The sequence below is a fragment of the Perna viridis genome, chromosome 5 (assembly GCF_037379345.1).
Source record: "Perna viridis isolate PV_CMFRI_1.1 ecotype Kerala chromosome 5, ASM3737934v1, whole genome shotgun sequence".
NCBI lineage: Eukaryota > Metazoa > Mollusca > Bivalvia > Mytilida > Mytilidae > Perna > Perna viridis.
Genome location: NC_142449.1, coordinates 30,263,160 through 30,275,767, shown reverse-complemented (window position 1 = coordinate 30,275,767; position 12,608 = coordinate 30,263,160). Strand labels below are relative to the sequence as shown.

The window sequence follows — 12,608 nt, the reverse complement described above, 5'->3', positions numbered from 1 at the left end:
ATTTTCCTTGACCCGAGGGTTGTATTCAAAATTATAATGTCTATCCGCTGTCGCCAATGCATTATAATGAAAACAAAACAAGAGATCTTTAATAATTTCCAAATTTCTTTACTCGTTCTCAAATGCAAGATACATATTCAAGTAAATACAATAAAGAATGATTATATCGTTTTCAATTAGTGACATTTCAGACGAGGAAAATTGGATCCTGTTGATTTAATCTAATGAAGTAACAGTGATAATTTAGATCTTTCTGGAGAAGAAATGCATAATTAAAGTACCAGCATTTACAAGGAATAATTTTCCACAGTCATTGTTTTCAAGAAAAAAAATCCTCCGAGATCAAATCGCCAATCTGAATACAGATGACAGCTTCTTTTGTCCCGCAAACATCTATAATAATCGTAATATGTTTAAATTCAATGCAGAAATCTTAATGAATTTCCTTTATTTTGTCGTCAAATATAATTTATTTTTTGGGACATTAATCCGCTAGATCTCATTAAGACTTCTATAATTCAAAGTAAATCAAATCAATGTCTTTTAAAATGTGTGAACAAAAGATTGTATTTTGACGAAGGACAAACACGATTTTTAGACTAATTAAAGTGGCTCCAATGCCTATTAAAGGAAAAAAATTGTGTAATTCATTTTTTGTCTTCACTCCTATGCCGTTTCTTGTTTTAATAGCGTCAAGAAAATTTTGACATTATCGTAATCATTAATTTAAATTTGAGAATGCCATTATTTATCTAAGAATATTATTCTTTAGAAAATAAAGCCAGTTGAGTGATATAATGGAAGTGTTATTATAAGTTTTGTCTTTCAAAGCTGAAAAAGAAACATTCAGCTATTTTCAAACATGAAATAACCGGGGCAGAGCATAATTTACAAATTAAATGACAGTGTACATTGTATATGGAAACTTGAGTCTTAGTAACTAACTTATATTGTTTGACTGCAGGAAATACTTCTCCATAATAACTCAGGTTCCATAAATAAGTGGGCATGTTTTTCTTTGAGTAAGATTATATTTATATAAAAGATGTATCATTGAAAACAAAACAGGAGTCCGACTTTACAGGGATATGGAGGATTTTACCTTGGAAAACAAAGATGTAACATATTATAAAAGAGGATCCAAAGCAGGACCCAAGTTTCTTTTATATTACCTCAATATATGATTTTTTCAAGATCTAAATTTGCCCACTGCTGATGCTTTGGTATTTTTATACCGATATATTGAAAGCAATTTGATTAGTTAATTTTTAGATGACACAGGATATATGATGAAATACCCCCATAAAACTGTTTTTCAAAAAGAGAAAAATATCATTTATCATGTGAGGGGTCTTTTTGGGGGTTTTGAGATTGTACGGGTCTATCTGATTTCAGGCCTTTCAGACATCTACTTCCTGTTTAACAAAATTCAGCTATTTCTATCTTTCACTCATTTTTTTTCACTGTTTTTGTGGTAAGACTGAAACATGAAACTTAAAGAGTCCTGAATATCAGTACAATTCCATTTTGAGAATTTTTTGCAAATTTATAACTGTAATCACAAAATCCATGAAAAATAGACATGAAAATTGCCCAGTTTACAGGGCATACTCTAAAACATAATCTGCCCTCATTAGACTGTTATGCAGCTACTTACAACTTATTTTGCCTCAAACTAAAGAGTGTTAAATTTAAATATCTTTATTATAACTACTCCACTAACGAAAATTGCCAAATAAATCCAGATTTTAATAAAGATAGCAAGATGGTTCTATACTTTATTACATTGTTTAAATAGTTGATACCAGACATCAAAGTGAGGACTGTACCAAAATGTTAATTTGATTAATATTGTATTTGTTAATTTAAAAAATAAGGTAGCAGATGGTGGAAAGTTTATTTTTGAATTAGATTTGTCTTACTTCCTTGGTTTGTACTTACCAATTTAGTGTGTCACATGTAATCTAGATGTATCTTAAGTAATTCTCCGTCTAAGAATCAGGCAAAATGTATATAAGGTTTGGTACATGAAGGCAAAAAACACAGAGATTTTATTGCGTTAACCAATTAATTATACCTGATAACCACCAGAAATAACCATCAAAGTGTTTGTAAAATTTGTGTTTTTAAGATATTGATAGGTACAAAAATATTCCTGCACTCCTTCCCTATATAAGCAGTCAAAAAATATCTACGTCACAGATGCTTCAGGATAAACTTAAATAGCTTTTTGGTTGTTTTCTAGATGTACTGAATATATTTTAGGCAAAAATTACTAAATTGGGAAAAATGTTTTGCCACCCATTGCCTGATTCTTACACAGAATGGTACTTAAGTAGCAGTCTTTATAAAAATCATTCATATGTTAATCTTCCAAGATAAAATGGTATAGAGTTTGTATGAAAAAAGCATTTTACAACAGTTATTGTTCTTGATGTTGTTGGATTTGATTGATATAAAAATGTATTGGGAGATGAATGTATAGTTTTCTCAAAAATACAAATCTGAATACAGAAAGGACTATCATTACATAAAAATATAGCATATGTAGACCAAAAAAGCATCTTTTTGTTTTTTTGGTGGGTATTTTTACATGAATCACATATGCTTTAGGCAATGTCTGATTTTTTTATAGACTGGTACTTAGGAACAAGTGTAGATGGTATATTTTAAAACAGATTTTTTATATGATTTATTCACTTTCCCCCTTTTAGAATGTCAGTTTAATTTTAGGAGGTAGACATAGGATAAGGGACACAACTCTTATAAATCATTGGAAAGTTTGTATTCAGCATTTTACATCAATTTTATGTAAGCATCTAATTAACTTAGACTGATTTCATTCTGTTTCAAAGAAAAGCTTGAAAGGCTTTGGTGAAATTGAATATGATACAAACATACATGTATCACTGATTTCAAGAGTTATGTCCTTTACCCTAGGTCTACCTCCTTAAAAAACCTAGTTTTATATAAATTTTAACACTGTAACTTGTATATGTATGGTTCTTATAAGTGATTCTTGTATCATAATTCTGCATTGCATCATGTTTTTTAGTCTGATTGCCTTATTCTTGCTATTTGTCCTTGTTTCCATATTGATTCTAAAGGTTTGTACTGTCATGTTTAAAGTTTGGTGTCAAGTTGTCTGTAAATGTGTTCATTTCTTGTCACCTTAAGTCAAGTTTGCTACATTGGGAGTGGAATAATTGACTGCTGTTCAGTTCTTATTGAATCTTTACTGTTTGAAAATGGTTCAACAACAACTCACTTCGGGGGGGGGTACTTGGAAATTTTGTTAACCAGACTGTCCTTAACTGAACCAAGTTTATGGTCCCAAGGAGGATCTGTAAGGAGTTTTTCTTTGGATCCAAATGCCTTTAGAATTGAAAGTGTCTTAATTGAAACATTAACACTGAAAATGAAAAATACACAGTTTGAATGTCATGATGAATGAAGACTTTTATTCTTTCCAAATGTACCAAGAATTAACTTATATCTTATAATTTTCCCATGCATATCATTTAGTCGTGGCAGGCATGGAATTTGTTTCATGTGCCTTAAGTTCGTGTGATTTACCAGCGTAATTAATAAACCTAATCTAACATGTGTGCCCTCTCATTATTCCAGAACAGCTTTTAATTAAGGTTAAAAGTAATTCACACTGGCTCTTGTTTACAAGTTTCAGTCAAACTTAATTAAAATAGTGAAGCTAAACGACTAGAAGAAATATACAATTAACGATTTGTTGCAATGTCTGGTATCGGCCAGAGTTAAGAGAGGGGTCACATGGTCAATGGTCGCTGCTTTCTGTTGTGGTTATCTTATGCTGATTTCAACATAAACAGGAAACACCAGACATCAGGAGCTGCTAATTATGCTAATTTAATTAACGTAATTAAGTCCAGGGGCAGGTGATGAATCTTTTCTCTGACACGATCCTACTGAGATTGAGATAAGTTTTCAAGCTTCAAGATGAATTTACCCATAATTCCTGTCAGTAACTGTGGGATATGTTTCTTGGTAATTGCTCTGCAGAATATTTAACATTTGTCAGAATATAATTTTTTTTTCATAGGACCACCACACTTGTCAGAATATTGATTTTTTTTATTTGGCCATCCTACAGTGTTGCTTTAATATGTCTTGTCTCTTGTCATGCTAAGTTATTGTTTTGATTTTAAGTAAGTATTTAAATAAAAAATACAGTGTTATTTTGTTAAGAAAGACAAGAAGAGAACATTCATGGTTTGGTGCTAATCATACTTAATACAAAATAATATCTAGAAAATTAGAAACTATTATTTCATTTATGGTGTCCTTTTAGAGTGGTTCATAACTTCAATTCTTATGTACATGGTTTTTCACTTTCCTTGAATTTATTCTTACAAGAATCATTTTGAATTGAACTTTACAAGCTTTGGTATGGAACTTTTCTGTACTTTTCATGATCTATATAAGTTTACACTGAATTTTCCTGAATCACTTATATTCAAATTATGTCAGGCTTTATGAAAGTATTGTGACTGTAAAACATTCTGACAATTCATGCATGCATATTTTTTTTTCATAATACCCTGCATGCTTCTTAGATGGAACTGTGCCTCTATTTTATTTAGTTAGCTCTATTTTTATTTGCTTTTGTAAAAGCATATAGGGATATATTGAAGGTTAAATAGAATAAAAAGATGATTGAAGGGAGGCAAAAGAAATATTTGGGATATTGAGGGTAGATTTCATGCAAACATTTAGCAAATTTTACCCTCATTTTTTTATGGAATGGGAGAGGGTGTACACCTTTCCTAGGATCTGTGCATGACGGGCTATCAAGATATAATCATATTCATAGTATTTCCCCTTTGTTGCTAATTAAGTTCAATTAGGTTAAAAGGTATTAATAGTTAAGGAACAACCGGAAAGAATAAAAAAGGGGGCACATTTGGCCACATAGGAAGGCCATCAGAAACTTTTTGACATATCCTTATTTTTGCCTGGAGTATCCTCTTTAGGAAATATCTGCCCAATTTTGATCAGTAATTTGTACTAGCTCTTTAACTCAAGTGTAATTTGCTCCATCCAATCCTTTATGGATCCTCATATTATTGCCAATCAGCTAGATTTGAAATTTCTAAGGTAATTTATTTATAAAGTATTCTAGCAGAACTAATTATTGCTACGATGTCAGATCTTGGAAAAATATTGTTATAGGAGTCATAGAAAATGACATATTATCAGTAAAGCAGTGGCATGATTAGGCTCGCTAATGGGTTTACCATCTCCGAACTTGCTGCGATGGAAGCCATACTGCCGATAGTCGCTCCCTTATATCTTTTATTAACACTTATTATTATAGGTAGTATTGTCAGAAGTCAATTTATTGGTTTTGAGTATTATATATAATTACATGGTTTCCCTAGCGGAGAATTCTTGAGCTTATGTGCTGTTGGTTGTTAGGTTTGATTAGTCTAGAACTTTAGGCTGTAGTTTAAATAAGACCCAATCTGCAAACAAATGGAGCCCTGTTTTGGTATGACACTTTTGTTATCATCCTTGTTGTCGTTGGCTGCAGCTGTAGTTTAAATAAGACCCAATCTGCAAACAAATGGAGCCCTGTTTTGGCATGACACTTTTGTTATCATCCTTGTTGTCGTTGGCTGCAGCTGTAGTTTAAATAAGACCCACTCTGCAAAAAAATGGAGCCCTGTTTTGGTATGACACTTTTGTTATCATCCTTGTTGTCGTTGGCTGCATCTGTAGTTTAAATAAGACCCACTCTGCAAAAAATTGGAGTCCTGTTTTGGTATGACACTTTTGTTATCATCCTTGTTGTCGTTGGCTGCATCTGTAGTTTAAATAAGACCCATTCTGCAAAAAATTGGAGCCCTGTTTTGGCATGACACTTTTGTTATCATCCTTGTCGTCGTTGGCTGCAGCTGTAGTTTAAATAAGACCCACTCTGCAAAAATATTGGAGCCCTGTTTTGGTATGTCACTTTTGTTGTCATCCTTGTTGTCGTTGGATGCATCTTATTCATCGTCCACCATCCTTAGACAATTTTGTTTCCAGATAACACTTTGAGTATAAATTTAAATAGAATAGGTATGGTGAATGTGTCAAAGAGACAACTACCTCACCTGGATGGTACAAAATGTATATGGATCTCAATGAAATTGTTCCACAATTTGCCATACCACAAAAAAAAAAAAAGGAGTTGGATTGGGTTTGGGTAGGAGGGTTGTGACTAGAACTGAAGGGTACTGGTATGTTTCACTTTATTATTATGTTGGACAAACTTTGAAATTTTTTAAAACATAAATTTTGAAATAGAAACAATTCCTTTATTGCCATTCACTACTTTTGAACTCAAGAAACGACAAAATTTATTTCAAACCATGAACATTGAAACCAATATTTAAAAGTACTTCCAAACAAGTAATCACAACTTGTTCATCAGATCGTTAAAATTTTTGCTCTGTGGACAAATAAGCTGTGAATTCACACCATATGTTAATGACCAATTTTTGTACAAAAACATGAATTGGTGCATGTATGGTTCTGTTGCTTTAAAGTTTATTTAAGATCTACACCAATTTTAGCAGATGTAAAGTCACAATAGAATCTCCATGTTATTATCAAGAACATGCTATTGTCACATGTTGCCTTGAACCACTGAAATATAAGGCATTCAATTTCTTAACATAACTTGTCCATTTGAACTAAAGACACTTTTCTCTTGATCCATAAAAGTCATTTTGTTAGTGGGTTGAAAGAATTTTTTTTTTCATTACATTTCACTGTAATAAAACCTGCCTATACAGAATCCCTTTCATGTGGTGTTTGGTTTACACAAGTTGAATTGATAGTGTGGGAAGAGTTATCAAAGAAACCAAGATTCCATTGGAAATCAAAAGAATGTAATCAGGGACAAAGACCAGATATAGAAAACAAATAAACACAACAATTATTTTGTAAAATAACTAAAATAATATATACAAAGTAGCAAAAGTAAATAGGCAACTCAGACTAAAAAAAATCTGGGAGCATGGACCAGGTGTATCGTTAGGGAAGCATGTCCTCTGCTTTTCTAGAAACACTCGCTGAGTTGCACATGAAAAATCAAGTCCAGAGTAGAGGAAAGAGGAACGGAAAATTATAACATGTTGAACAAATCAGTTTTCATAGTGCAGATGGATTACTCCATAATGATTTACAAGTTTATGATGACGACCATACAATTTCTGTAGTGATGACTTCAATCTTGTAGCAACATAACCCTGTTCCAGAAGCTTAATAATATCCCATTTTGAAAAGGTTTCTGACTTATTGAGTTAACGGTCGGTTAAAGATGTTTGCTGCTCATGTTTAACCATTTTTGTCAGATTTCTGGACTCCTCTGGTTTTATCCATTTCATAGCATTACTATATTTTGCCCAGTGACCCCCATTTTTCTTTTCATAATTTAATTAAACACATCTTAAAATGTAATTTGGAATTTGTTTATGAATTTCTTGTTATTTCTTCAGGGTTTTTGATAAATGAAACCTACCCAGACAAAACCTGGGGAAAATCAAGAGAAATCCTTTCCCAGTCAAAAATTCAAATGCTCATATCTCCATAACAAGCACACTGACCCATAATTTTTTTCTAATTATATTGATGTTTAAAGTTTCACAACCCTTCAAATTCTTGTTATTCTGAAACAGAGCAGCGAACATCCTTAAGACATCTTTCTTGTTAATTGAGGGGTTTGTTTAGGCAGGTTTCTAGTATATTCAGTGTTTGGTTTAGGCACGTTCTACTGTATTAAATCTTTGAGAATTTCTGATTTCTTTGGATTCATTGAACCACTGAAAAATTAGAAACATATTGGGAGATGGGTTCTAAGAGAAATTTGGATGAACTTTACATGTCTGAGTATTCATAATGCTAAAGCAGTAAATGTCCATCAGCCAAATAAAGTGAGATGAGACTTATGGTCACACATTATCCAAAAATGTACACATTCAGAAAAAGTCTCAATTATAGATCCATACCATAATATTGAAAATGTAGAACATATTTTGAAACAATTAGATGTTTACGGCCTTGATCAAGCAATTAATTATTGATTTAAGTGTATTTATTGGATAAATATTGTGTGAAAAAAGAGAAGGTGTGAGTCTTTCTTCTAGGTGTGTAAAACAATAAAAAATGACAAAAGCTTGCTAATTAATATTATATTTACTGGTATAACGAATGTTATGTCAAAATTTTATTGTCTACTTTTATAATGTAAGGAAAACCAGCTTTAGGCACTTCATGTAATTATCACCTCCCCGGGATAGCTTTGTTAATCTCTACCAATGTTGACTAATCTACCAATAGTTGTTCAATGAGCTAAAAAAAGGCTGAGGGAGAAGATGGAGAATTTGTAAATGGTAAATTTCAATAATCTTTTTATACTGAAATTAGCAAGGGGGAGATGATTTTGTAAATGAAGTCAACATAAGGAGAGTTAACTCCCAGTTTTTTATATTAGATTTACTGAATTATCTCCTTTTTTTCAGCATTGAACAGCATTTAAGTAAGAAGATTTGTTGATATCAATGGATTATTTGTTTGTTCCAACTTGGGATCAGATTAATGCCAATCAGCTTAGTGGAACAGGTATGGATACTGCTCTTTCCAGGGGACATTACCCCCTTTTCCACCACTTTTCCCTTCCATCCAAGTCATCTGAAAATTTAAAAATAAAAAAAAATTTTAAAAATGATAAGACTGAAAATTTAACAGTTAAAAAACAATAAAGCTCAAAACCATTTATCTTTGATAATAAGAAAAAAAAATAAAGAGTTCTTTAGACAAAACCAAGATCTTAATATTAAATATTAAATATTCAGAAGCAATTCCAACAGTGGCAACAATTTATTATGTTTTGAAACTTTTGGTTTTAAGATCTTTCAAAAATAGATAAAAACTAAAAGAGTACATGTATTTTAATTAGCATTTATGTAAAGTTTGTGTTTCTATCTCTTCATTACTCCATGAAATCTAAAATTGCTGTTTTACACACCATTTGCAAACAAAAGCATACATGTACACAGACACAGCTTTCTTTACTCATGTAATACATGTACATTTACATGATAAATCCAACAGGTAAAGTGTCCCTTCTAATAAGATTATAGCATTTTTATCTAAATTAAGTCCTGATCAGATCAAGCGTCAGGGAATCGCTCCTAAATAGGTCAAACCTGTCGTAATTATCAGTTTTATAGATCTTTAAAATTAAGACTTGCTCTCAGCAACATTAGTGTCACAATGAGGTCTAATCTTTTCTCTGACAAATAGACAATGGGACAGCGTTAATATCTTAACAGGAATTATCACTAAATTACACCTGACCCACCTGGGGCTTTCTCCAATGACCAAAACAGGTATTATCTTCAATGTTTAATTGTGTGACCTTTCAAAATGTCCAAATTAATTGATTAAGGGCTGTGGGAAAGTGGACATTTTTGTGACTATCTTTAATTTGTCTGGCTAGTAACTTCGAAACAGGTATATGACTTCAGTAACTGTTTTAATTTATTCAATCTTATGTTGCATATTGATGATTTTTGTAATTTCTCCTCTGTTTTCCTTGTTACATAATTTCACATAAGTTACTAAGTAAGATGCTTGATTCCTTGTATTGATTGAAATCTAGTTTTTCTGTTTTTGTCTGGCTGTAAAATTTTGTAACATCTTTGTGTCAATGCATTTTACTCAAGCTACCTTTTATGTACCAGGGGTAATTCAGTAATGTACACTAAAGCGAAACTTTAGAGCTGAGCTCCAGGTCTGTATCTTTGATGTTATTATGTTGATCTGTTATTTCAATAGCAGTGTTAGCATGGAAGAGATTTTTGTTTCGGAATTTGCAGTTCAGTGTCTGAAATCAGTTGAAGTTTTATCCTTTTGATAAGGTATTACACAAGTTTGGAATTATTTTCAATTTTAGAAAATTAGTGAAAAGGTAAAATTTTAACCTGACCTCCTAATAGGGAACTAGTTCTGAGTGTTAATCTTAACGACTTGGCTAATTGATAATGAAACATGAGAAAATATTTACTTATCCTTGAAATACCCCCCCTTTTTAGTATCGTACAATTTAAAATGAAATAATACCTTGATTTTTTTTCTTTATTTATTATCATTTAATTTTAACATGCTATTAATTTCAGCTTTCCATAAATTGTAATGTGACTCCTATTTCAATTTAAAGCAAAGCGAAAAATACAAGTCAAATATACATTTCAAGCTACTACTTATAAAGGCATTTTAATTTTTTGTGTGTCTCACTCTTTTAATTCTGCTTTGTTTTACAATTGTTGGATATTAAAAAAAATTATATTTATAATTTATTAAATCTTTATTATATGGTGTAAGTTAAATGGCATTTTTACAAGAGTGATCAAGGGAATCAAGATTATAGCGGAAATCAAAAGAATGTAATCCAGGGACAAAGACCAGACCTGGAAAACAGACAAGCACAACAAAGAACATAAAATAACAAAAAAAATAGTATACATACACAGTAACAAAAATAAATGAGCAACTCGGACTTCACTAAAAACTGGGAGTATGGACCCATTGAACTGGTAGGATAAGCGTCCTCTGCTTTTAAGAAACACCCGCCGAGTTGCTCATGAAAGTCAAGTTTGAGATGGACGAAAGAGGAAAGGAAAACTATGACACAATGAACAAATCATTTTTCATGATACAAATGGATACACCGAAATGATCCACAAGTTCATGATGACAACCATAAAACTTCTGCAATGATGACTTCAATCTTGTAGCAAAATAATCATGCCTAAGGTAAAAATGCTTTTGTTAAAGTTCATTATTTAAATGAATTTCATAATCAACTAAAAATTTGCTAATGGCCATAAAATTTATCATAGGATGGTATAATGATAAAATGTTTTATATAATTTGATCCATAAAACACAAAATAGTTTTAATTACCATTGGAAAAAATTGGTTGCTTTTTAAAACTTTTACTAATGTGCAGGATACTGTTGTTTTGAGAGGGAAAATCGTCAGCAAAAAGTTTTGAAAATCAGTTTGTTCTACCTAGTAACTTGTGTAATCTGACCCCTGAGTATACCAGAATTCTTTAAAACCTTTGTTTATTGATTTTATACATCCTTTGTATTCCAACACCAACACCTTTAAAAGTCAGGCAGCTAATTAACATTTATTAATTATAGTTTGATGTTTTGTAACATGTGTATTATAATACCTTGAAAGTCTGGCACCACATTCCCAGTCCTTACATTATGTTGATATTGTGATATAATCCAACATCCTGTTTTTAAAAACACAAAATTTTCACTCCTTACATATCCTGTATATTCCAACACCATTTAAAACAGGCACCAAATTGACTAATTTGTTACATTCATATTTTGATGGTAAAATCAGCCATCTGATTGTTAGTCCTTACTTAAGTATAATGATTCTGTGTATCCTGTATATTCCAATTACTGTTCAAAAAAAGAGGCACCAAATTTAGTCTTTACATTAATAATTTGTTTTCTTCATAACCTGTGTATTCCAACTCCTTTTCTTATCTTATTGTGGGTTTCTATTTAAATTTGGCTGGTTTCACTACACATTTGTAAATCAACAATATTTTTAAGCACTTAATTAAAGGAGAGTTGCTACTCTTTTGAGTCTAAATGGTCTTTATTATAATTAGCATCTTCACTAATATAGTTAAAATTAGTTCATTTTCATCCCCCTTTTAACAAAAGAGCACCAGCATGCAGTGCACAGGAATTGGACTTTTTCCATCTTGTTTGTTGTTTGTGTCTACCAGATGTGACCAGCCAACTAATTTTTTATCATTATTTGTACAAGTATCTATTCAAATTGCTATAAATAGTCCATTTTCTCCTCCTCCATCTAAAAGAGCACCAACAGTTAGTTGACTATTTTTCTGTTGCTTGTTTCTGCCAGATGTGACAATAATATCATGGGAAAGGTATTCATTTCCTCATTTTGTATATTTTAGCCACTAATCAGTACTTATTTAACCTCACATTCTGATCACTGAAAAAAATTAAGACTTGGATGAACAAAATATTTGTCAAGAATAATTATGATAATAAGAACTTAGAAAAAAGTCCAAAATTTCATGTAAAATGCCAGGCACTGGATGATATCTCATTGTGCAGGTATCCTGAAACTGAAGATACAAATTTCTCAAAATATATTCCATGTGGCCTAATATCGGTATAAGAATATGAAAATATGGCCTTATATCAAGCTAAGAATTTCAAAATTAATTTCCTGTGGCCTAATATCATAATACTGTGCAGGAATTTTATGGTCAACACCAATTGTTCAGTATTATTGATTCTTTATTGCCAGGAAAGCTTAGCAAAGGTCATAAACTTATTTATCAACAAATTAGGTAATACATTGATAATTAACTTTATGACTTAATTCTCATCTTTGTTCAAAGTTTACTTAAGTACTTGTTTAATTTTAACTCTAGACTAAAGTGTTCATGGTGGGTTATAAATTGGGTATTATATAGTCATAAAAATCTATCAAATAATTAATAGAAATTTGTCATT

General features: G+C 31.3%; 1 protein-coding gene across 8 annotated transcripts in view; it reads left to right on the top strand.

Annotated features, from left to right (window-relative positions):
* LOC148617029 (zinc finger homeobox protein 3-like) overlaps positions 1-12,608 on the top strand; it is a 161,471-nt gene that overhangs the window by 110,433 nt on the left and 38,430 nt on the right. For all 8 annotated transcript variants that reach the window (XM_088584296.1, XM_088584297.1, XM_088584294.1 and 5 more), the window contains one exon: positions 8,544-8,643. The gene's annotated coding sequence lies outside the window, so the exon portion shown is untranslated. The remainder of the gene's footprint in view (positions 1-8,543; positions 8,644-12,608) is intronic.